This window comes from Brienomyrus brachyistius, chromosome 9, assembly GCF_023856365.1.
Source record: "Brienomyrus brachyistius isolate T26 chromosome 9, BBRACH_0.4, whole genome shotgun sequence".
Classification (NCBI taxonomy): Eukaryota; Metazoa; Chordata; class Actinopteri; order Osteoglossiformes; family Mormyridae; genus Brienomyrus; species Brienomyrus brachyistius.
The window spans coordinates 10042105-10064077 of NC_064541.1; the positions used below are offsets into that span (position 1 = coordinate 10042105).

General features: G+C 44.7%; 1 non-coding gene across 1 annotated transcript; it reads right to left on the minus strand.

Moving 5' to 3' along the window:
- Positions 1 to 12346: 12346 nt before the first annotated feature.
- trnak-uuu (transfer RNA lysine (anticodon UUU)) lies at positions 12347 to 12419 on the minus strand. Its single transcript has one exon. It is a non-coding gene; the product is annotated as a tRNA-Lys (tRNA).
- Between the last annotated feature and the right edge of the window lie 9554 nt (positions 12420 to 21973).

Here is a 21973-nt window from a genome sequence, read left to right on the forward strand (position 1 = left end):
CCTCCAGCCTTTACAGACAACACAGGATGCCATCTTCACCTTTTGTCGCTTAATGGATTCAAACAAAATCACCAGAACCTGATCAAATCTGTTCTGGGGTGGGGGGGGGGGGGCAATTAAATATAGGGCTAACTAAACCATGAAGGAAAGAAGCACAGATTCACAGCGGTTCAATACCGATGTTACTGCCCCTCCCTTTAGGACGTTTGACCTTTATTAAAATAACTTTTCCTGTCTGCAGGTGAAATGAATAGAAAGTCAACATGTAACTGCAAAGGGCAAATGACAATCAAACTAAGCAGATGAGTTTATGAAATTCTTCTTTGGAGATCAAAGACCAAGGAACCGAGGCCCTGAGAAGGAGAGATGGGGATGGTCCAGCGCTGCTTCACGGACATGCTACCATCTCTATGACCTGCTGAAATCAAAGCAAGAGCTGCTAGCTGCAAAGGCTGCACCTCTGATGTTGTTTGCATGAACCCTGAGCGATATCAGAAAGGGGCTGTAAAGTGACAGGGTGCAGAGAATGCTTGGTAACCTTATTATGCATCACATATGAATCGTTTGCCCATTTCCGCCAAGGCAAAGCCTATTCCCACACCCCACTGCATGCCATCCCAACATCTAATGGAGTCATTTCATTTTCTTCTATGTCTCTGCATTTTATTATGATTATGATTAAGTGCCATCATCTCAATATTGGCGAATGTTGACCATATACACTTCTTCAGATAGGTCTTTGGCTTCCCATTGACATGAGTTCACACATCTTGTTGGTCATCCTCTCCCTCTACTTTGTTTTCGACTTTCCAAGTGAAAATTAATTTCTTATCTGATTAAGAATCGAGATTCGTTTTCCCCTTGTGGTCCTCGGTGTTTTTCAAAGTTCAAAAGAATCAAACTCTTCTATACAGTCGCTGACAGTTATTTTCTTGGGTTCCCACCATTTTATTAAACCGATCTCCATTTTCTTACCCCAATGGGTCACTTTTTCTTGATCCTATGATTCTGTCTGTTTTCTCACCCAGAAGAAGCCTCACAGCCAGGGACGGATTATGTGTGTGGGCCCCTGGGCAAAACCCCCCCCACCACCACCACAATTCAAGGGCCCTTGGCAGCCAAACACCCTCCCTATAGGGTCAGAGGCCCTTGTAGGCAGAGGATCAAAGAATGTAGGCCCTCTAAAATAGACAAACGAAAATACATTGTTGATAAGCGTTGCAAATTGTTTTGGGCTAGGGGCCCCATGCTGCACCCCAAGGGCCCCTGGGCAGCGGCCCCGCTGGCCCGGTCCGTAATCCGTCCCAGCTCACAGCCATGTAGGAGGAAGCATGTGGAGAGCAAAATGCGCAGCTATGGGTGTCCTATAAATTTGAGCAAACCATGTTTCCTTTAACAGTGACCCTGTCACACCAGGTTTACGGTGATTCCCACACCCCAGCAGTGGCAGGTCTCTGAGGGCCATCTGGACAGCCGAAGGCAGGGTTCCCTGGTGCAGAGCAGTCCCGAGAGTTTCTAATACTAGGTTCAGATATGCTCTGTGTTCAAAGGTACCAGAGTGAAATTTCACAGGCTCACAACACCGGCCCAGGTTTGTCTTCATAAAACAGTCATCAGGATTCGTGACACCCCCACACCCAGCAAGGAGCTGCACTCCAATTATACCAATTATCATAAACCGAAGGGCATTCTGTAAATCATTCCATGGAAAAAATAACACCCCCCCCCTCGATGGTCTCATCTTTATCCTCCCCTTGAGACAATTATAGAAACGGAGATGCCACAGATTGGCCAATCTCAGAGAAAACTGGCAAATTCAAAATACATCTCATTTCCAAAGGTTCCCGGTTTGCAGATACCAGAAGCCGACAAAGAACAAAATGGAAGGGCACTGCAAAGTAGCTGTGAGCGGTCCCTAATCTCATTATGGCGAATAGTCATTGTAAGTGCACACAAAGGACCGACTGCTGCGGAAAAAAACCATTCTAACTTGTTTATTATCTGAGTTACTGGTCTTTTTGCATTATATTTTTGTCATGTTATTGGTGATTAATAAAACTTAAAAAAAAAAACTGGATTTTTCCCTTTATATTCCATTCATTATGTTCTCTTTGTAAACGATAAATGTGAAATTGATTTGTACACATGCTTCAAAACGGACTCTAATTTGTCTTTGGCGAACTGAAAACAATTTGGAATGCAATGAGCTTGATCAGCGTCCAACTCTGAACCTGCTTTCATGCAAAAAACTGCGTTTTCATAATAATTCGGTAAATGGCAAAAGTGCAGAACACCTCAAGCAAAGCGACAGAGGCAAAAATAGACTTCAGGAAAACTTTAAAGTGGTGTGTTTTGCCAGAGGTTAAACACATTTGACTTTCCATTATAAAATATTTTTACTTCCTATACTGGGATTAATGCCAGTGGTTGGAGAAAGAAGTAGGTGTTTGAATTATACGAAAATGTATTTCCTTGCCCATAATTCAGTGGAAAGCAATATCCATTGTGTTTGAGGGCAACAGCTTCCTCCTCAAATCCCTCTCAATAATAACGTTCCTTGCCTTTCAAAGGAATATCATCACCGATGAAGATCCTTTGTTACTTCAATGAAGTGCTGCTATACCAAAAAGGTATCTATTTCTAAACCTTCGGGACCTACATATGCTAGAAAGGCTGAAGCCAATAGCCTAGTGTACATTTCCTGAATAACAAACCATGCTTTGCCCTTTCACAGAACAGGAACTTCATTTATTACCCAAAGGAAAATAAAAAGTCAAAAATCCATGCTGAGAACATGCATGTATGTGTGATACACTGATCGAACAGCCAGGGATCAGAATCAGCCGATTTCACTGCACAACAAAGGCTTCGCTTCTTGAACACTGTTGGCTGCTCCTCATAGCTGATCACGAAAATCACATCCAAATTTGCCCGTCACGTACCGTTTCATCGAAATCTTCAGTTTTGTCATGTATTTTTCTCATATTTGTGTCCAAAAATTTACATTTCTGTAAGAGACCTACCAACAATGTTTTGTACAGAATCGGGCCAGTTAGGAAAATGTTCATTGGAAGTTTGCAGCCTTGGTAAGCCTGGACAAGCCGGAGTCAGCTTGCCACTGCCTCAGCAGGCTATAAATGCGGCTTGCATGCACAGATGCTGCTCACTGGGTTAATATATACCTGATAGTGTGTATGTATTGTTTCAGAATATAGCATTGCCTCAGTAGCAATGTAACAAGTAAGGTAGATGCTATAGACATTTGCAGGACAATTGGTCTCGGTCGATATGCCTCATCAATGTCAGCCGCAATACATTCCTCTATATTTGTTGCGAATATACGCTTGAGCCTCACAGATGCTCAGTGACTGCTCTTGTGAAGAAAGCATATCATCTGTACAGCTGTCAAATCAGTGATCAAGACAAGTTTTGGGCACCTCACATTTGTCTCTGTCTGAGACCCTGCCTCAGACACTCGAAAGACACTGTCGTTTGCTGAACAGAAGGACCATGTGACGAACTGTTACTCCTGTTTGACGAATGTGTCTGGTTTCTCTGCCAAAAACAAGCAGTCAATTGAATAACTGAATAATAAACGCAGAGGACACATTTCGTTGTTGTGCACTGTGTGCTGTGGTGTGTCAACAATGACAATTAATCACTAAATTCTAATTTATACTCTAAAGTCACAGACCTTTGATGGTGAAGGCAATCTGGTTAAGATCTTCAGGCACAAAATCCACCTGACTCTTCCTTTCACAGGCCTTCAGTCAGAGTGCACCGTAAACATCGCACCTCAGTCCCTAATGGAAAATGGTTCTCTTTGCGTGTAGTATGTGTTCATTAAGCAAAGCCCTATGGTACAGAGTGGGCTGAAGGGCACTTAGACAAGTAAAGCGCTGCATTCCCAGGTCTCGATGGCCAGGCTCGGCGACAAAGGCTTACTCTCGATCGGCGAGCAAAAATAACGCATCCCGAATGGAGCGGCGCAGTGCACCAGTGCCAAGCGAATCTGGGCCTGGCCGGATCCAGGAGGCAGGTACATCAGAGGCCAAGCTGAGCTTTGATGTCTGTCCTTTGGGTAGCACAGGCAGGGAAAGCAAGAGCACACATCAAAAGGTCTGGCGGTCCACGAGCCCTTTTTTTAGTAGTCCACCCCCCCAAATATAAAAAGAAAGAGCTGCTGTTATGTCATTCTCATTTCCTGCATGCACTTTCAGGCACATCACTTTCAGGCACATCACTTTCAGGCACATCACTTTCAGGCACATCACTTTCAGGCACATCACTTTCAGGCACATCACTTTCAGGCATCATATTGGCATTTCCTCAAACCTCTTGACCAACCAGATTTCATTAATCTCTGGTTGGAATGCCATCTAATGATTCTAGCCACGCAGTGAGTATGCACAGGGATGCAGAGAACTTCATGAACGGCCTTAACTGGATGGAAGGGTGAATTTGTTTGAATAAAATGCAGCGGACATGCACACCCATACATTTCTGACTTAATCTAATTCGAAGGAGGCACCAGTAAAGAGGGGGGAAGCACTTTCCTCTATTCACATCCCAAGACAAAAGAGCCTAATTAAAGGAATTAGGTCAGAGAACAATGAGTGGTTAGCCATCCTGTGAAATGAGCCACTAGCAGCTTGTGCGTTATGGGACTACGCCCTTCACAATGAGGAACCGGTCCAAAGAGATCCTTAATCCCCATAATGCATCTGCCCCAAGAATGACCTAGAAGGCACAGGAAGTCACTCGTTAATTATTCAGCATTTTCAGAGAGAAGGTCGAGCCTCCATCCTGCCTATCTATACTACTGCCATTCTGTAAATCCGCCTTGAATAGACAGACACACAGAGACCAGAGTACCAGAAATCTGCCCTGAAAAGGAGGAACATAAAAACAGATATTTGTCACCGTTACCTAAACACCTAAACTAAAGCTCTCGTTAAAGCGTGGGTTTGTAGAAAGGTCCAAGAGAAGCTGTGAAAGCCAAGAGTAAGAATGTCGTTTGCTGGGATCCAGTACTACAATCACCCCAAATGGCATGGGCTGACCCATGGCCTGTACTACAAGGCGGGGTTGCTGGCTTATCAGGGTTAATTGTCCACCTTAAATCCGACAAGTTACCCCGATAAGCTAGTAACCCCGCTTCGCAGTAGAGGCCACAGTACTGGTCCAACCCTGTGATCAAACAACTCACTGCTCTTAGAACAATGACATTTAATGGGAAAAAGGTCATTCCCTGGCATATGTTGGGTCAATTACATAGTTTAGTTTTTTTCCCTTTTACTTTATTTTTAATTTTCCAGAAGAGAGCAAGTTTCCGGCAAATAACCAAATATTTTAGGTGTATTCATGTCTGTGAGGCAGCTGTGATCAATCACTGTGATCACACTAGGCTACCTAACAGCAATGAGCAGAACTCCTCATTATAACCCAACCACCTAAGAAACAACCAATCAACACAGATCTAAAAGCATAAACAGCTTTGTTAATGGTGATCCTTGTAAAGCAGTGAGTATCTACAGGCAGTTTGGCATCAAAAAAACATTTTGAGGAAGCCGATTTTTCTTAAAATAAACTTTCAGCCACCCCGCCTACATACACACACCTGCGAAGCACTGTATATATATATAAAAAAATGCTTATTGCAAGCATCTTGGTGTCACTGCGTTGAAATAGGCCTAGAAATTCACAATACATGTTGTTAGTTCACAAAACTGAAACACAAACATTTGCCCATAAAGGTTTTGCCTTAAAAACTACTTAAATCTAGTTAGATCCAGCACCAGACAGTATTGCCTGGTCTGCAAGATGGCAGCTTCCTTGTTTACGAGCTTACAGCTCAGACTGGTGTGGTTACGGTGGTGATGGTGTCTTACCTGATTGAAATCCATAAATGTAGACCATGTGTTGACCCGTTCTTTGGCTGTCCGTGTGTTTAACTTGTATTGTTTATTAATTTATATGACTTCATAGGCTCTTAATTATTCATTTAATTTCCCAAGAAAGAGCCAATACTGAAGTTTACTATTTAATTAATACCTCCAGACTGTCATCTTCAAACTCAGACTTGCACCTCTTAGAAATGACAGAAACCTGCTTCAGATTATTCCCAGACTTATAATTAGCTGTCTTCAATGGTTTTAAGCATTAGATATGTCTCTCCAAATTAGCTTTTGTAGTATAAATTAAACTTTCATTCCCGTAACCTAGATAAATGTAGCTCATTACAATTATTATAATTCGCCGTGTGGTTGTGGGAGGGGATGAGGAGGCAGAAGATCACCTGTCTGGGTATGAAAGAGCCTAGCTCCCTCTCACCGTCTCTCAGAACACGTTTGGTAAACAGGCGACGGATGAAGCTGCCAATAGACTTGTATCGTTCGTAAATCATTCGTTCCTTAACTGAACGATAAATGATCTCGTCAGCATACTGTTCATTTCTCTCAGTGTCTGATCATTCTTCAGTTATTCCCGAGTCAATCCGATCACATCGTTCATGAGAGAGGCATATTTTCGTTACCCACGTTTGGAATGAGGCACATGCATTAATTATAGACATACTGTATACATTTTTAAAAGTATTTTATATACAGACATACATACAGGTATATTTGTGTAGGTATATTAACAAATCAGTCTGCTAGGGAATCAGTTTCGATAAGAGTTGACACAATGCAGCAGTGACCCCCAGTGGTGGTACAGTATACCAACACGCTTACAAACAAAAAATAATGGCGCTTTACTCTAAGAAGAAGAAGTTGTACTGCAACCGACTGCCTCCAGTGTTTCATCTGCGCCCCCCATGCCCCCTGTTGCCCTGGTTAAGTGGTGCTCTGTAAACTAGCCACAAGCTATTGCTGTACACTTGTTTGACTGTCAAGGATGGTGTTGTGACTGAAAGGTAGCACTGTTACCTCACACCTCCAGGTTTAGAAGTCTGGTTCAGTGGTTTGAAGTTGACGTCAATTGAATATGGAGCATTAGTCACGTCACATCCATTATTAGTCATGGGAATCTCTCCAAAGAAATAAACCATTTTCCGTAGCTGTTATCTCCGACAGAAATAAAATATACAATTGACTTGCTCTCCATTACTGTCACTTGCACTACCCTTTTTACCCAAATGATGGGGCTGTTTATGCAACTTCGTTATGCAAACCACCCGGTTTGTCTGTCAGCTAAATATTTAGTTAACTTTCTTGTTTTATTTGTGTTTATTTTCACTGCTATGGCTGAGTTCATGCAAATTTGCATACCTCTGTTTTTATATTTAGACAGCAGCTCCAGTCCAATGCTGTATGAGTTACTAGCCTGATATTTGCTTAATTTGTTTTCCTGTCCCTGGAGCCCTCTGTGTACGCAGAGTGTTTCCATCACCATCCAAGCAAGATTAACCTCAGCTGTCTTGCTTCTGATTAATGAATAAACTACAGCAAATGGCTCTTGCTACAGCTTGATACAATATGTTTATATAATACACAGAGACCTAATTTGAAGTCACAATTAAATAGGCTGAATTCTGTTCTTGCAAGGGATTAAACTAAATCACCGAACCAAAATATTCAGCAGAACTACATGATGTCCTGTGTCTTTTCCAACTGTTATATTTTTGCCGCAGTTCTTGGTGAGACCGCACTGCCAAATCCGCAGCCTTCATGTTATTCTTCTCATATGACGGATGCTGAAACCCTAATTCGCGCCTGCCTCACCTCTTCTCCAGCCTACTGCAATGCCCAGATTATTTCCCCGCCTTTCAAAATTCTCTCTAGATTCATAGTATTATTCAAAACTCCAAAGCTCACATTATCACACACAATACATCTTAAATAAATCTTATGTCACTCCCATCTTTTATAATTAGCACCGGCTAACGGTCCATATCCAGCACAAAGAAATCCTCACTAACTTCCGAGCTCCTCGTGGCCTAGTCCAGTGTTTCCCGATCCAATCCTCAGAATCCCCCAGACAGTCCAAGATTTAGGAGATAAAATGTCAAGCAGGGAACTGGGAGGGAGCAAAAACATGGGTTGTCTGGGGGTCTCCGAGGACTGGATTTAGCTCCTACCCCCTCACACTTCCATCCCTAGCCGTGCTCCCCAGGTTCAGCCTTTCCTTCCCAGGTTCAGCCTTTCCTTCCCAGGTTCAGCCTTTCCTTCCCAGGGGCAGGCTTGCTCGGTGTGACTGGTCCCGGAACATTGGAACTCAGTCTCTAAGGTGCCTCAGCTTTTCAACTTTCAAAGTCTCTCCTCAGATCACATATTTTCTCTCAATGCTACCTCTCTGGCCAGCTGCCAATTTCACCAGTTTGATCCCATAACCCTACTTTTTCCCATAGGATGTGTGTATTTTAGTACGCAATTTTAGTGAACGCGAGGTTTTTCAGTAAAGCATCAGTCGAGTTGTAGCAAAACTGACTGTACATAACAGAGCCAGTGATTAACCTACTATACTAGTTCTGTGATTGTAGAAATATTCCTATAAATTATAGTCTTACATGCAAAAGCAGCAGAATTTCATAGTGCAGCACAAAATAGCCTCACAGCCCAAAAAGTGCAATATAAGGAAAACACCAGCAGGGGTCAGTCCACCAGGAGCCACAGTTTAGTTCAGCATAAACAGAGCAAATTCTGGGTCACGGAGCAGGGTCAGCCAGCGGCAGCAGAGTAGTTGAGGTTAACGACCTTTATCAAGGCTCCAGCAGGAATATGATGATTCAGCTGGCCATGGGATTCAAACCCACAACCTTCCAAGCACAGAGCCCTAAGTAGCTGCGCTACATACCACCCCACTAGTGTCTGGCACTCATCATGAATGATTTCACAACATCAGAATAGAAATGCTTCACCACAAGGTGAATGCGCTCGCTCTGAATTCCCTCCACACCACAGCGTAGTGGGCAGAACCTTTCCCACATGTGAAATAGGTTTGCAGGTTCCCTTTGCCTATACCTGAGCTCCCCTGTTTGCTCTGAACAGGCTGAAGAGTGATTCTGTCCACAGGACATTGTTATACTGCTAAGGAAACCACTGCCTATGTCATTTACACCAATTTACTCATAAAACATGTATTTTTAGCTTTAATGACAGGTTTATGTGCTACAACCTGACTGTAGTATCCTACACTGACATCTTCAACAGACTGTACTTGATTTAAATTTTCTGCTGTTTTTCAATTTCTTCTGGATATTATAGCGGAGAATAATGTTAAGTCAGATCTGCCAAGCATGTTCTATACGTGGTCCTAATTAACTTAGAAACCATGGTTGTATGGAGCAATCAAGATGTGATGTCACACTCCATTCATTTGGAGCATAGTGTTTCAATACATTGTTCCGAAGTCGGTACTTAAATGACAAAACCATGTGACTAGCCATGTGACCATGTGACAAAACCATGTGATTGGCCTTCATTGTGTCACATTATTTCAAAAAGGTTTCAGATGCTTTGCCATGATTCGGTACAGAAAAGCCTAAGCTGTCAATCTGGAGTTATAACATGTAGGAAATGAAGAGATATAGTAACAACTAGAGTAACTGCTTGAGATAAAAGATGCAGAACACAAACAGGCTGAAGATAGATGCATTTTCTAGGTCACAGGTTCTGGCCTTAGGGCCGCTGCTGGGGAGGGGGGGGGGGGGGATATGTCCTTTATTCTCTTCAGCGCTTTGTCCCTGCACCACTGACCTGTAGCTTTGGGGGAAAACACTGGAAAACGCCTCCAGGTGGATGCTCCACTCCACACAGGCCTCTGCTCTCCTGATTGGTGAAACTCCCACAGCAGGTGGTGATTCTTCATGTCAGCATGTGCTCAGTGGCAAAGGTGTAGAATGCTTCAAACATCGTCCATTCATCCATCTTCAATACAAATAACTGTCAGACAATCAATTGGAAAATGAACAATGGGCAGTCAAAGTACTTTGCCCACCAAAGAAGCAAAACCTTCCAACAAACAAAGATTTGACCAGATTTCTGTATCTTTTCAATGATTTAACTTTTCAAGACTGAGACCAAACACAGTCATGCACACCGGGCACTTTAACTTCGTGTCACATGGGTCTTGGATAAAAGAGGGAGATATGAAAGGATCAGGTTTATGATCTGTGAGAATGGACTTGTGAGCCACTTCTCACTCAGTGGGAGACGTGCGGAGATAGATAAGTCAAAGCAAATTTGCGAGTCTGGTCTCGTTGAGGCCAGCGTGATAGCTCTTCTTGAGGTGAGACATGATCCTGAGTCTGGGGGTCACAGGTTTTTGTCAACGTCAGCAATCTTACATGATCCAAAAAAGCACCTAAATTGAAAGTTTTATCTGAGATTCCATGCCAGGGATTAGATGCTACCTGATATCACCTCATCGGCACACCGAATTTTTGAAAGTTTTTAAAGTCTATCTAAACCTCAGCTCTTTGCCAGCACTTGCACAGCCTCCTGAATACCGTATGCCAATGTAGCATTACTGTAGTCCTTTTCTTATGTAACCAACAAGTTCCCTTGTCTGATTCTAAGCCTGCCTAAACTGTGTATATATTAACTCCTGTTGCATTGTACATTTTAAACATTTAGGTTTTAATGTCTGTTATCAGACCCTTTGTTTTAGTGATACTTTTAGTGATGCACATACTTAATATTTACGTAACAAAGTGAAGGCATATTGGCTGTGAAATATATTGGGGGGGGGGGGGGGGTGGTGATGTTGTGGTAACAGTAAAAGTTATGAACCGAGACGTTTCCGGAACATTGAGAATCACTGGCGGGACTTTTGTGGGAGGAGCACAAGAAGAACGGAACTATTCAATCGAGCACAGGAGCCTTTCAGTTTTCAAGTACTTTGTGAAACCTGAAGTAGCTCGAAGTGACGGATTATCTGGTCACCCTTTAATTACGTTGTGTTAATATATAGTTTCTTATTGGCTTTGCTGAGCACAATTTCACCACCAGTTGTCACAGCGAAGCGATGTTTCCAACCTTACGAAAGATCGAATCTTTCTCTCATTAGCTGTTTCGATCCCTCCAGAGCGTTTCCCATGCATGTTCTTGTCATTGCTGCTCTGTGGGAAGGGGCGACCTCTAGTGTTGTCTCTGCTGAAAATCACTTCAGAGCCAACAATCCGCAGGTGTGCGCGCTTGTGATTAACGTTTCCTCTTTTCTGCTCCCATAATCACGTTTTTTGCCCTATAGCGCTAAATTTAATGTGGTTGCAGATTCATGTTTAATGTCTTGAAGCAAATAAATTTCCAATTAAATAGTCATCAAAGGATGGATCTGATATGTCTTAATTTTTTATATTTGACACATCTTTAATATTTATCTTAAATGACTTAATGATATGGCCATTTAACTATCAGTGATTTTGCTGGCTAGGGTTCTAGAGGGACCTGGAACCCATCACAGGCAATCTTAAGCACAAGGCTGGAGTACACTCTGCATCATGTGCATGTCATCTTTCTTCAGGGGTCCTGAGGGTGCGGTACATCGTAAGAAGATCCCTTCAAAGCGGTTTGAATATTTAGAGATATGGACAAAATCCGTTCGCCTGCCCTGATGAAAATTTTGTGTGTATTGTAGCGAGCAATGTTATTCACTTCACTTATAAGTGGTTTTAATGTTATGGCTGATCGGTGAATATGCGTGTGCATATCTGTTTACATGGTTAGTATTATATAAGTATATATTCCATCCATCCATTTTCCAAACCACTTATCCTACTGGGTCGCGGGGGGTCCGGAGCCTATCCCGGAAGCAATGGGCACGAGGCAGGGAACAACCCAGGATGGGGGGCCAGCCCATCGCAATAAGTATATATTATATATGTAATTTGACATGCAAAGTGTACCGTGCAGTACAGTTTGTTTATTAGTTGGTTTAAATAGTCTTTTATGCTATAGTTCATGCAAGCAGACTGTTATGGGTAAAGGTTTGGGGGGATAAGTATTATTGGAGTATTTTCACGTTTGTGGGGATCTTCCATGCCAAAAACCCTCACGACTGTGATGGGGTGATGGAAACCTGATTGGGGTAAAGCGTTGACGTGATGCCAGTCACAGGACAGATGTGGAGAAAAGCCTAAACATCGGCACAACATAGGAAGCACAGTTAGACTAGATTTTCTTTTGCCACTAGTCCTTTCAGTCGCCAATGAAAGAAGGAAAACGCAGTGTGAGGTAGATCGGAGTAAAACGAGTCATATGTATTCTTTATTCATTTCACTCTTGGCAATCGAGGGGGATTATGGCTACTAAATAAAGTATTTGGCTCTTGAAAGTTCGCTTTTTCGGTCTGGGTCAATGCATCATGAGGTCAGTCAGTTTTATAGAAAAACGACTATATTTTCCGCCCGAACAGGGACTTGAACCCTGGACCCTCAGATTAAAAGTCTGATGCTCTACCGACTGAGCTATCCGGGCTCTTACAGAAAGTCCCGGCAGAAGACCATTTCAATATATTGATCTCTGGGTTCTGGTGCTGTTGCGTTATTTTGTTTCATGGACAAACAAAATATATATGTATATGGAAACTGATTAAATTGAATGTGGATATGAAAATTACCAAACAGTATTTTTGTACACATATAATGAGTGTGGGTTTTTTTTAATGGTGTGACTAATTAAAGGCCGGTGCTGTTCTTTCAGCTCATTTAGTCACAGTGTGACCTCTACATTATCTACAGTTTGCTACTCACATTTAAATGTAGCTTAGCAATGACTCTGTACAACTGTATCCTGGTTATTTGCATTATAGGGAAACGTCTGCTAAGTACACCAAGGTCATTGATGCAGATGAGCACTAGAGGGTGCCAGAGAGCCAAGGACGCGTAAAAGAGGAAGTTGCGAATTGCTGCTTTTTCAGCAGCCGGCAGTTTAGATAAGATCAGCAGAGTTTCAACTGTCAGAGCTGAAATTTTTTATGTTATACACTCCTCACTTCCTGATTATCACAAGAACAGCAGCTAAGATTTGATTACAACAGCCACTATTGCTATTTTTCTACCACAACTTTCGGCTCCTTTTTCTTTCTTTTTTTTTGGTATATCTATTTACTTAACACGATGTACATAGGTTTGGATAAAATGGAAAATAAAAAAGCGGCATTTGATATTTCACCTGTGGCAGAGTGTAGCATTATTTTATAGGTGAGCGGGGCTCTCATAAGGAACAATGAGGAGCAGTAATGGTAGAATGGGCCATTTACGGTAGCCTGTGATGAAAGCCATAAGGGTCACCTGACCTGCCCACGTCACGTCCCTCCTGTGAGTGAACGCTTTAAATGGTTTGTTTTCCTCAAATGTATTATCACACCACTAATACACACCAGGGTCTCCCGATGCTGTCATAGACCCCCCTGTGCTCTGTTGTAATAAGTTACATTCCTTTGATGAAGTCAACAAAATAGATGGATTATTTATTACATTTTTACAGGGTAACTAGTGATCTGCAAACTATTTCATTTCAAATATAACCTTGCCATCACAGGTACCCACTGGCTCTCCCAACATCAGATGTGCGACCCAGGAGCTCCGCAGTTCTGGGATTTACACCCACAACCACTTGGTGGTTCAACCTCGCTCCTGACAGACATAAACTGCTTTATTCTAACTATGATTAAATCTCAGACAATCTTCAGAGCATCATGTCAGCTGCTGAGATACACTAACCGCTATGACCGATATGACACCGTTTAATGCTTAATAAGCATGGATGTTGAAAGCAGGGCCTGTGTGTCACGACGTCATCAAGGACTGAAGCACCTCCAGTCAGGACCTCACAAGGCTGCCCATCACTGGCCCCAAGAGGCTTCAACACCAAGATTCCATCACAGACTGAACTATCTTTGAGTCTCGAGTCTGATTCTTAAACAAGGCGGCGTCCTGCTGTTTCTCAAAGTGACACCATCTCCGTTGTCTTCCTGTCTCCAGCTCGAGGAAACCGTCCCATAAACCAGCGACAGCGATGCAAGCAAAACCTCGGGGTGACGACGGGGTGTGAACGTGACTCGGTAGCACCTGCTCTTTGGGATCAGCAAGAACGTCGGGATAGCTTGATCGGCGGGGGGGGGGGAATCTTGGGTGGGAAGAAAAGGAAGATACTTGAAGATGATGGCCAGGGGTTTACGAATGAGCTGCAGGGTCTGGATCATGCTGCAATAACGTGAAGCATGTGAAGATCTGTAGAGTCACAGGTGAGAAGCTGAATGTACCAACTCAGAAGGCAACTTTCTGTTGTAGCTTTTAAGTGCTGCTCAGCCTGAGGAACAGGAAATCACTATCTTTTATAAATAGGTACTGAGTAACTACAGTACTGTGTTAACAGGTAATTACAATCAATTGGCATATAATAACAAAATTAAATATTTACTATGAAGAGGGGGCATACAGGGGGAGCAGTTAAATATATTTATATAAATGGCTAGTTGGTAGCATTGTCATTAAGAAGGCGGTCTTTGAACCCTAAAGATTATGACTAAGAATAACAGTTACTTAAACTTACAGTTTTACAAATAAGTTCAACTTATATACATTTCCCATCATTCATATAAAAGCTGCTTTAATATGCTTTTACTCGGAGTAAATGGGTCCCCTGACTCTTCATGTCTGAGCTCACCTTACAACCACCAAGTCCCTTTACGGATCCGCCCCCCACCGTGATGTCATTGCCCCGCCTCTCTGTAGCCACGCCCCCCCGACCTCCTACACCGCTGTAGCAGCTGGCAGTGCCAGCTGCCTTTCAGTAAGTAAGCCCCTCCTCGCCTGTTCAGAGGCAAACGCTTCACAGTAAGCAGAACGGCAGGACAAAGAGTGGGGCTCCTGTCATTGTGAATGCCAACAGAACGATGCACAGCAGCGTGCAGTATCACTGAGCGCTGTAACAGAAGAATGGGCAATGAAGCGTTAAGCTGTGCACATGATCCCAATTTTACTTTTAAAAACACACAGAGGATGGTGCCCGTCTTCTTGAAAAATAAGAAATTCAACACGGCCAACCAAAAGATAATTATTTCATTCTACTCCTAGTTAACAAAATAATGTTTAAACTGTTTCGTCGCGTTTAGAACCTGCCCGCAGTTTTATGGTTCGCATTCAGTCAAACACAATCACTGTAGTGTCTGTCAAAGCTTGAGGGTGCTACATTGGGTGTGTTGGGAGGTTTATATAAATATGGCAGCACAGCACAGTGGCACACAGACGAGGGTAATCCCCAATCTGCTAATCTCTCAACCACAAACAAAACCATTTGAGACTAGTGCCTTCACCAGTAAAACCAGCACCTATTCAAACGCAGGCGGCCAAAGACTGACAAAGAGAAGGGACATAAAATTATGTCTGTATGGTTCATTGGTAACATTGAGAAACACTCGGATATTATTCAGTTACAGTGTTCAGGTACCAAGTATTCATTTATTTGTTAAATCTTTCTCTACAGAAAGCGTCTCTATGGATACTCAGGTACTAAGAAAATAAACAAATGGTGACAGAATGACTGAGTCCTAACTGGGTGTTTACTGTAACTCATCGCAGAAAGGCTACAGTTACCTGTTTACCTGTTTGGATCTTATTAATGGAGAGGATTCTTTACAGGAATAACGGAAGATAAGATATCTGCCCTAAAAGCGTGATAACCAAAAGCGATAATGTGAAGTGTGAACACTGCTGACAAGTCACCTGACACTAAGCTGGGCTGGCAGATCGCTATCGGAGCCAGGAGAGAGGGAGAAGCTTTTGTCCACACAGAAATGCAGTGGGGGGGGGAGGGGGGGGGCAAGGAGGAGCAGATGTTTGGTCACGTGCCACAGAGGGGCCGGGGGTGTGGTCCCCACGCAAGCCGGGGAGCCGGCAAGGTTGCCATGGTGCTTTCAACAGGGTGGGGGGGCGTGTACACAGTGGGATCGTCCCTCGTGTGAAGACTGCTCCTCCGCGTCTCGTATGTACCATCTGCTCCTCAACTTCCTCCACGCCTGGGAGCTGCTGGACACAATGGTGTTTCCCACCTGCCCGGTGTGGATTTACAGGTGACGTGCTTTAGGTCTGCAACGACGGCGCATTCAACTCCGGCAGCACTTTAAAAATACATCAGCTAGCTGGGGGAAACGAAAAAACACTGCACTTCAAATTCAGCCTCAACAAACTCAAATGCAGACCCATGTTTGTCGGACATTAGTGAGCTTCATCTGCTGTGATGTTCATGCGTTAGCTTCGTCTTTTCCAAACGAAACGCTGAATATGCAGAAACTGTGGCAGACTTCCCTCCTGCCGTCCAACGACAAGCAGGTAGGCTAATTGGCGTCTCTAATTGCCTGCAGTGTGAGTGACTGCGTCAGCAGGCGTCTGTGTGCCTGCACGTGTGGGGGAGGGCTCACTGGGCAGACACCCGCTTCACTGTGCTGGATAAGTGCAGGAGATGGATGGATGCACTAATAACACAATAATACAACGACACATTTTCATTTCATGCGGAGCTTCAACATGTATTATAAATTTAAAAAATGAAGTCGAACTTAATGTCCTTTAAGCATTAAAAATCCATCTTTTTACTTGGCTGATTTTAAGTATGCCTGCACTGATGATATAATAAATCTGTGAAATATAGATATTCCAAAATGAATAGCATTAGATAGAATATTATTAACGCCCAGCATAGGTCCCCCCCCCCCCCCCCCCACCGTCGCAGGGTAAGCAGCTGGAAGATGGATAGTGGGATGGAAAACATTATTAAATTAATATAGAAAAGTAGACAAATAATCAGCAACAAATGATAGATCAGTAAACTAATAGTAACTGAGAGGCTGTTTTTAATGTGAAAACTGTATGTGTGTGTGTGAGAGTGCAGTGTCAGTATCACACAAATCCTTCAATGTCCCCCCCCCCCCCCCCCCCCCCCCCAGGGGGGCATGTTTCAGTCACAGCTCCCTCTCAGGAAAAACGTGGGATAAGCTGGAGTCATAGGTGCAGTCCGGATGGCACACTGGAGCGTCCGGCTCTGGGTCAGAAGAAGCCATCTCCGGATCCTTCCGAGACGGATAATCCCTGCCTTCAGCAGGATGGTCGTATGGCTCTCGGGGGGTTGTGTGGCTGCTGTGGATTCTGCAGCAGGGAGCTGCCGCGTGGACAGATACCACCGGATCGTACCGCCATCCCTGGCCGCGCCCAGATCAATTAGAAACCATTAGCGACGGCTCCCAGAAGGCCACCGCCCCAGCGGCTGCTATATTGTGGGAGGGGCTGCGACTGTATGGCATCCCCTCAATGGAAATCCAGTTAGAGCGACAAGGAGATGAAGTGTGTGCGTGCCTCACAAGGCATCTGCATCCCATCCCCTCTACCTCCACATCCTGCCCCCCTTGCCCCCACATCCCACTCCCATGCCTCCACTTTCTACCCCTCTGCTTCCACATCCCACACCCCTGCCCCCACTTCCCACCTCGAGTACTTGCAAATGACCAGGTGGATTGTTTCAATGACATGACATTTGTCGCACACATTGCTTTCTCTCTCTCCAATTCCACACTCAAGCTCATGTTCCTATTCAAAAACATGAGCAAGCAGTAATATTCAGAAATATTTACATGAATATGTAAACATATATATATATATATATATATATATATATACACATTTACACACACTATATCATAAATTGCTTAAAGAATCCAACAAAAGGTTTTAGTTAAGTTATTTTATACTTGCCATTCACTTCTATTCATTAATGCATCTGTGTGCGTCCGTCTCCTTCTGGACAAGCAGATACGCCAGAATAAAACACAGCGCATGCAGCCAGGAAGGCGCACCGCGGGCATAGGAGCCTTTCGGGGGCGGAGCAAAAGCGTGCAGTTAATAATTCAGAGCGGCTCGGCACAACAGGGATTTTTTTTCCCCGGAGCCGCAGACCGGATGGATAGACCCAGCTGACGCAGACGGGCCAGCTGCTCATAGGGGGTGACGAGCTTCACCCAAAGCACGACTGTCTGTCCCACGGTAGCTTGGGGAGATCGCAGTGGGGTCCTGCTGCGGGGGACTGGGGTGCTAACGCGCAGGGAAATGATGTTTAAGTGCTGCTGTAATTTACTCTCACCTTTTATAAATTAGTGAAACTACCCCCTGGTCCAGTTCTCTGACCCCTTGTGGTACTGGGGGTGGGCCTGATTTTGATCTCGGGATGGGGGGGGGGGGGAGCACTGCAAAATGCATTTCAGTTAGTCTGCATTTAAGTTCTAGGTTCTGCTTCTGTTTGTAGAGTAGAGGAGGTTCCAGGTTCACAAGCTCATGGGTCATGGGATGTCAGTTCCTCTAATGTTCCGCTGATGTTCCTCTGATGTTCTTCTGATGTTTCTCTCTGCTTACGCATTGCAGCCCCTGAGAAACCCAGTCCGCACTGTACTCTTGTGCAGAAATCAATCACTGATTTCCCATCATCTACAGATGAAACACTGTGTGGATCCTGAAACTGAAGACGGTGCCTCCCACACGCGAGGCTTGGAAGCATCTTGGGGCTTATGGAGAACGCCTGCTTGTCGCCCTGACGATCACACGGGTCTCGGGGTCAGGAGAGTGAGAAAAAAAAAAGAAAAACGGTTTTATTTTGCTGACAGCAACCTCTCGTTTTGACTTTCTGAGCCGTTAAGCTCAGCGCATCACCTACTCGTAATGGGGTCGATTCCACAGACGGCCAGCAGAGATGGGAGATCAGATCCCTTCACCATGCCCTCATTCTGCTGACATCATTTAGCCCCATTAAAGCTGAAATTTCAACGCAAGCACTGAAAAACAATTAGGTATGTGAGACAGAATGCAATCTTCAAATGTAACTTACCAACATAGCCCCCACACCATGTGGGGCAGACTGGCACAGCGGTTAGCACTGTTTCCTCACACCTCTGGGACCAGGGTTCAAGTCTCCACCGTGGATCCATGTGTGTGGAGTTTAGATGTTCTCCACCTGTTGTCATGGGTTTTCCTCTGGCTTCCCCTCACAGTCCCAAACAATGCTGAGATTAACTGGAACTACCCAATTGTGTGTGCATGCACCCAATGATAGGCTGGTATCCTATCTCAGATTGTTCCCTGCCTTGTGCCTGCAGTTTCTGGGGTATGATCAGGACCCCTGGAATAGTACAAACAGTTACAGAAAATGGATAATGCACAATATTCATATTAAAATTATGCATATTGCCAGGGAATGATGTTGTGACTCATAGACTGTCCACAAGGCAGCTCTGTTCACTGGTCAGTTCATTGTACATTTGGGCTGTGTGTTATGTTTATTAACCATTAAAATAAAACTCATTCCTAACATTATGAATGTCATCTAGTTCATAGGTCTCTTCTATTTAAACAACACACCATCTTGTTTTTGCCATCCACTGTCTGACACTTCATTGTAAAATCCTCTGCCGGTAAAAAAGAGCTTTTCTCTTCCGACACCCCTCCCTGGTCAGGTGCAGGCGGCACGGTGATCTGAGGAAACAGACGATGTTGAATTCGGTGAAGATTATAAAGGTTAACCTGGTTTTTGAAAGCGTCGCGGTAACCTGAAACCACACCGATGACTTATTATGGAAATAAGCTCAGCTACAGAGGTAGAGACGAGGATGATGAGGATGGTGAAGATGTGTTTGTTTCAGGCTAAAACGAGTGACTTCCTGGTTTCGCGTTACGGATCTCACACACATCGAGGCACGCGACCTCTGGACGTGAAGTTTTGTGACAATTTCCGTGTGAGGGGGCTCCCCGGGGGGGCAGTTTAATGAAATTTAAAGCCCATTAGGCACTGAGCTGATGTATTTTAAGAATGGAAGCATTGAGAATGAAAGAGAATGAGACCATGAGAGATTTAAATACCTTCCATTCCTTCTGTTTCATAAAAGAAACTCGGTGAAAAGGTGTCAAATGAGGGTCACAACCTCTACGATTGTGGCCCTTCGCAGCTACCCACTGTCGGCACCCACGCTAAACACACAAAGCGCGTCGTGCTCAACGGACAGTGAGAAGCAGCTGACTGAAATCGGACGTCGCAGTTACCGCCAGAGAAACAAGGGGGCGCAGTGGCTGCAGTGAATCTGCAGTGAAATCTCCCGGTCCATTTCCCCAGATGCTTTCATCTTCAGCTGCATTAAATCCTCGGTCGTGTACAAAGTAATCTTCATTTGACCTGACTGTAAGTCCCTCTGCATATAAGATTTAGCTTTAAATAGCCGCCTTAAAAAAATCACCGTGAAATGTTCCCAACTTTCGTGTCATTTAAATCTAAAATAACGTTACCGTGACAACCAGTTACCACTCAAAAGCAGACAGATGCAGGCAGCAGGCTGTTTAATGTCCCTCCCTTCCTGGGCAGTAATGCTGCACCCCCCTCTGGGGTTTGGGGGGGGGGGGGGGGGGGGGGGAATGGTGCCTCTTCAAAGTGCCAGTGAAGCACCTGGTTTTTCTATTTACCGTCAAAAATTCCAAGGGAAGATCCTGGACAGTGGCAGGCGTGTTGCGGTGAAACGCTGAACTGAGAAACCACCCTGTTCCGGCGAGGGTAACAGGAACGACCCCCCCACTCCTCCCCGCCCACACACACACACTTTGTGCAGACAATGGTGCGGATATGAGCAGTCAGCCAAGGGCCTGATAAGCTGTGGGGATGTTCCTTATGTTTTTCACCGTGCATGTGTTGCACCGTTTATGTGTGCTCACCATCTTCACATGCATCTCCCAAAAATTCTTTTCTTCTCATTTTTTGTATTATTATTGAGCAGGACCCTGTAAGTGTTAATAAGCTGCATTCCTTTTATGCTTCTTAATGTTATTATTATTGTTGCTGTTGTGGCCTGTTAACTGCATACGAGAACAGCAAAGCAAGCCGAGTAAGTTCTCACTGTGTTCATGTCTGTGACACAGTGGCTGCTGCCGCAACCTCGTTTGATCAGTGTGCAACCCCCCCCCCCCCCCCCCCAACCACCACCACCCCTGCCCCCTCAAAGCTGGGAGAGGCAGAAACTGGAAGCAACAGATGGCCCTGCAGGGGGTGGAGTCTTGGATCTGGACAGCAGAAACCTCCATGCAGTCTGCGTGGTTCAAACAGAAGATCAGCACCCAGCAGCAAAGTGCCTGAGCGTGACTCGCTGTTTATTATGGGTCATGTTCAGTAGTTACAATTACCAGTTAAAGTTTTTTAATTATGTTTTTTTTTTTTTTTTGTGAAAACAACCCCACACGGGTGCACAGTCTAAACAAATAAATTGAGGTTTTCAGGGACTTCCTGGCTCCCTGAATCACCGTATCACCTGCTTTGAAAAAGCAGGCCGTGTGACGGCGGAGGATAGCTGCGTTGCCGTGGCGTCGAGCTGCTCCCCGCAGCTCCCGGACTGGGAGCTCCACATTGATTCAGCTGAGAGCGGCCCCACGGGTGCTGCCGCCCTTCCCCCCACCACCGAACCACACCAAGTCCTGTTATTTCCTTCCCTTCTCTGTGCAAGAGCACGGATCGGTGCCATCAGACTGCAGCTCACGGTGGCAGCTCTTTCCTGGGCTTCAAAGTTCCCCAAAAGCCACAGATGAACGACGCTGCAGGCCCAGGTGAAACAAGCAATGTGTCTCTGCTGCATGGTGAGAAGCCAAACAGCTACGGGGCCCACAATGTGGCCTAACTGAATGGAAAGTGTGTCTATGTGTGTGTGCATGCATGCGTGTGTGTGAGTGTGTGTGTGCATGAGAATGCACCAAGCTGCACGTGTGTGCGTGGATGCTATGAGGCGTGTACGCGTATGTGTGCATACACACACAAAAAGCACAGTTCTCAGCCAGGCTTCAGTACAAACCTGTCAGCCAGGAAAATAATACTCGTTTCTGTGGGCTGGTGCAGGGTCGATTCTACAGATGTGAATGCCGGCCGAAGGGGAAGGCAGAAAGGGCCCAAAAACATCATCAATAAGTCAGCTTCTGCCGTCTAGACCAGCCCACATTGTTCTGCCGCATGATCAGAGC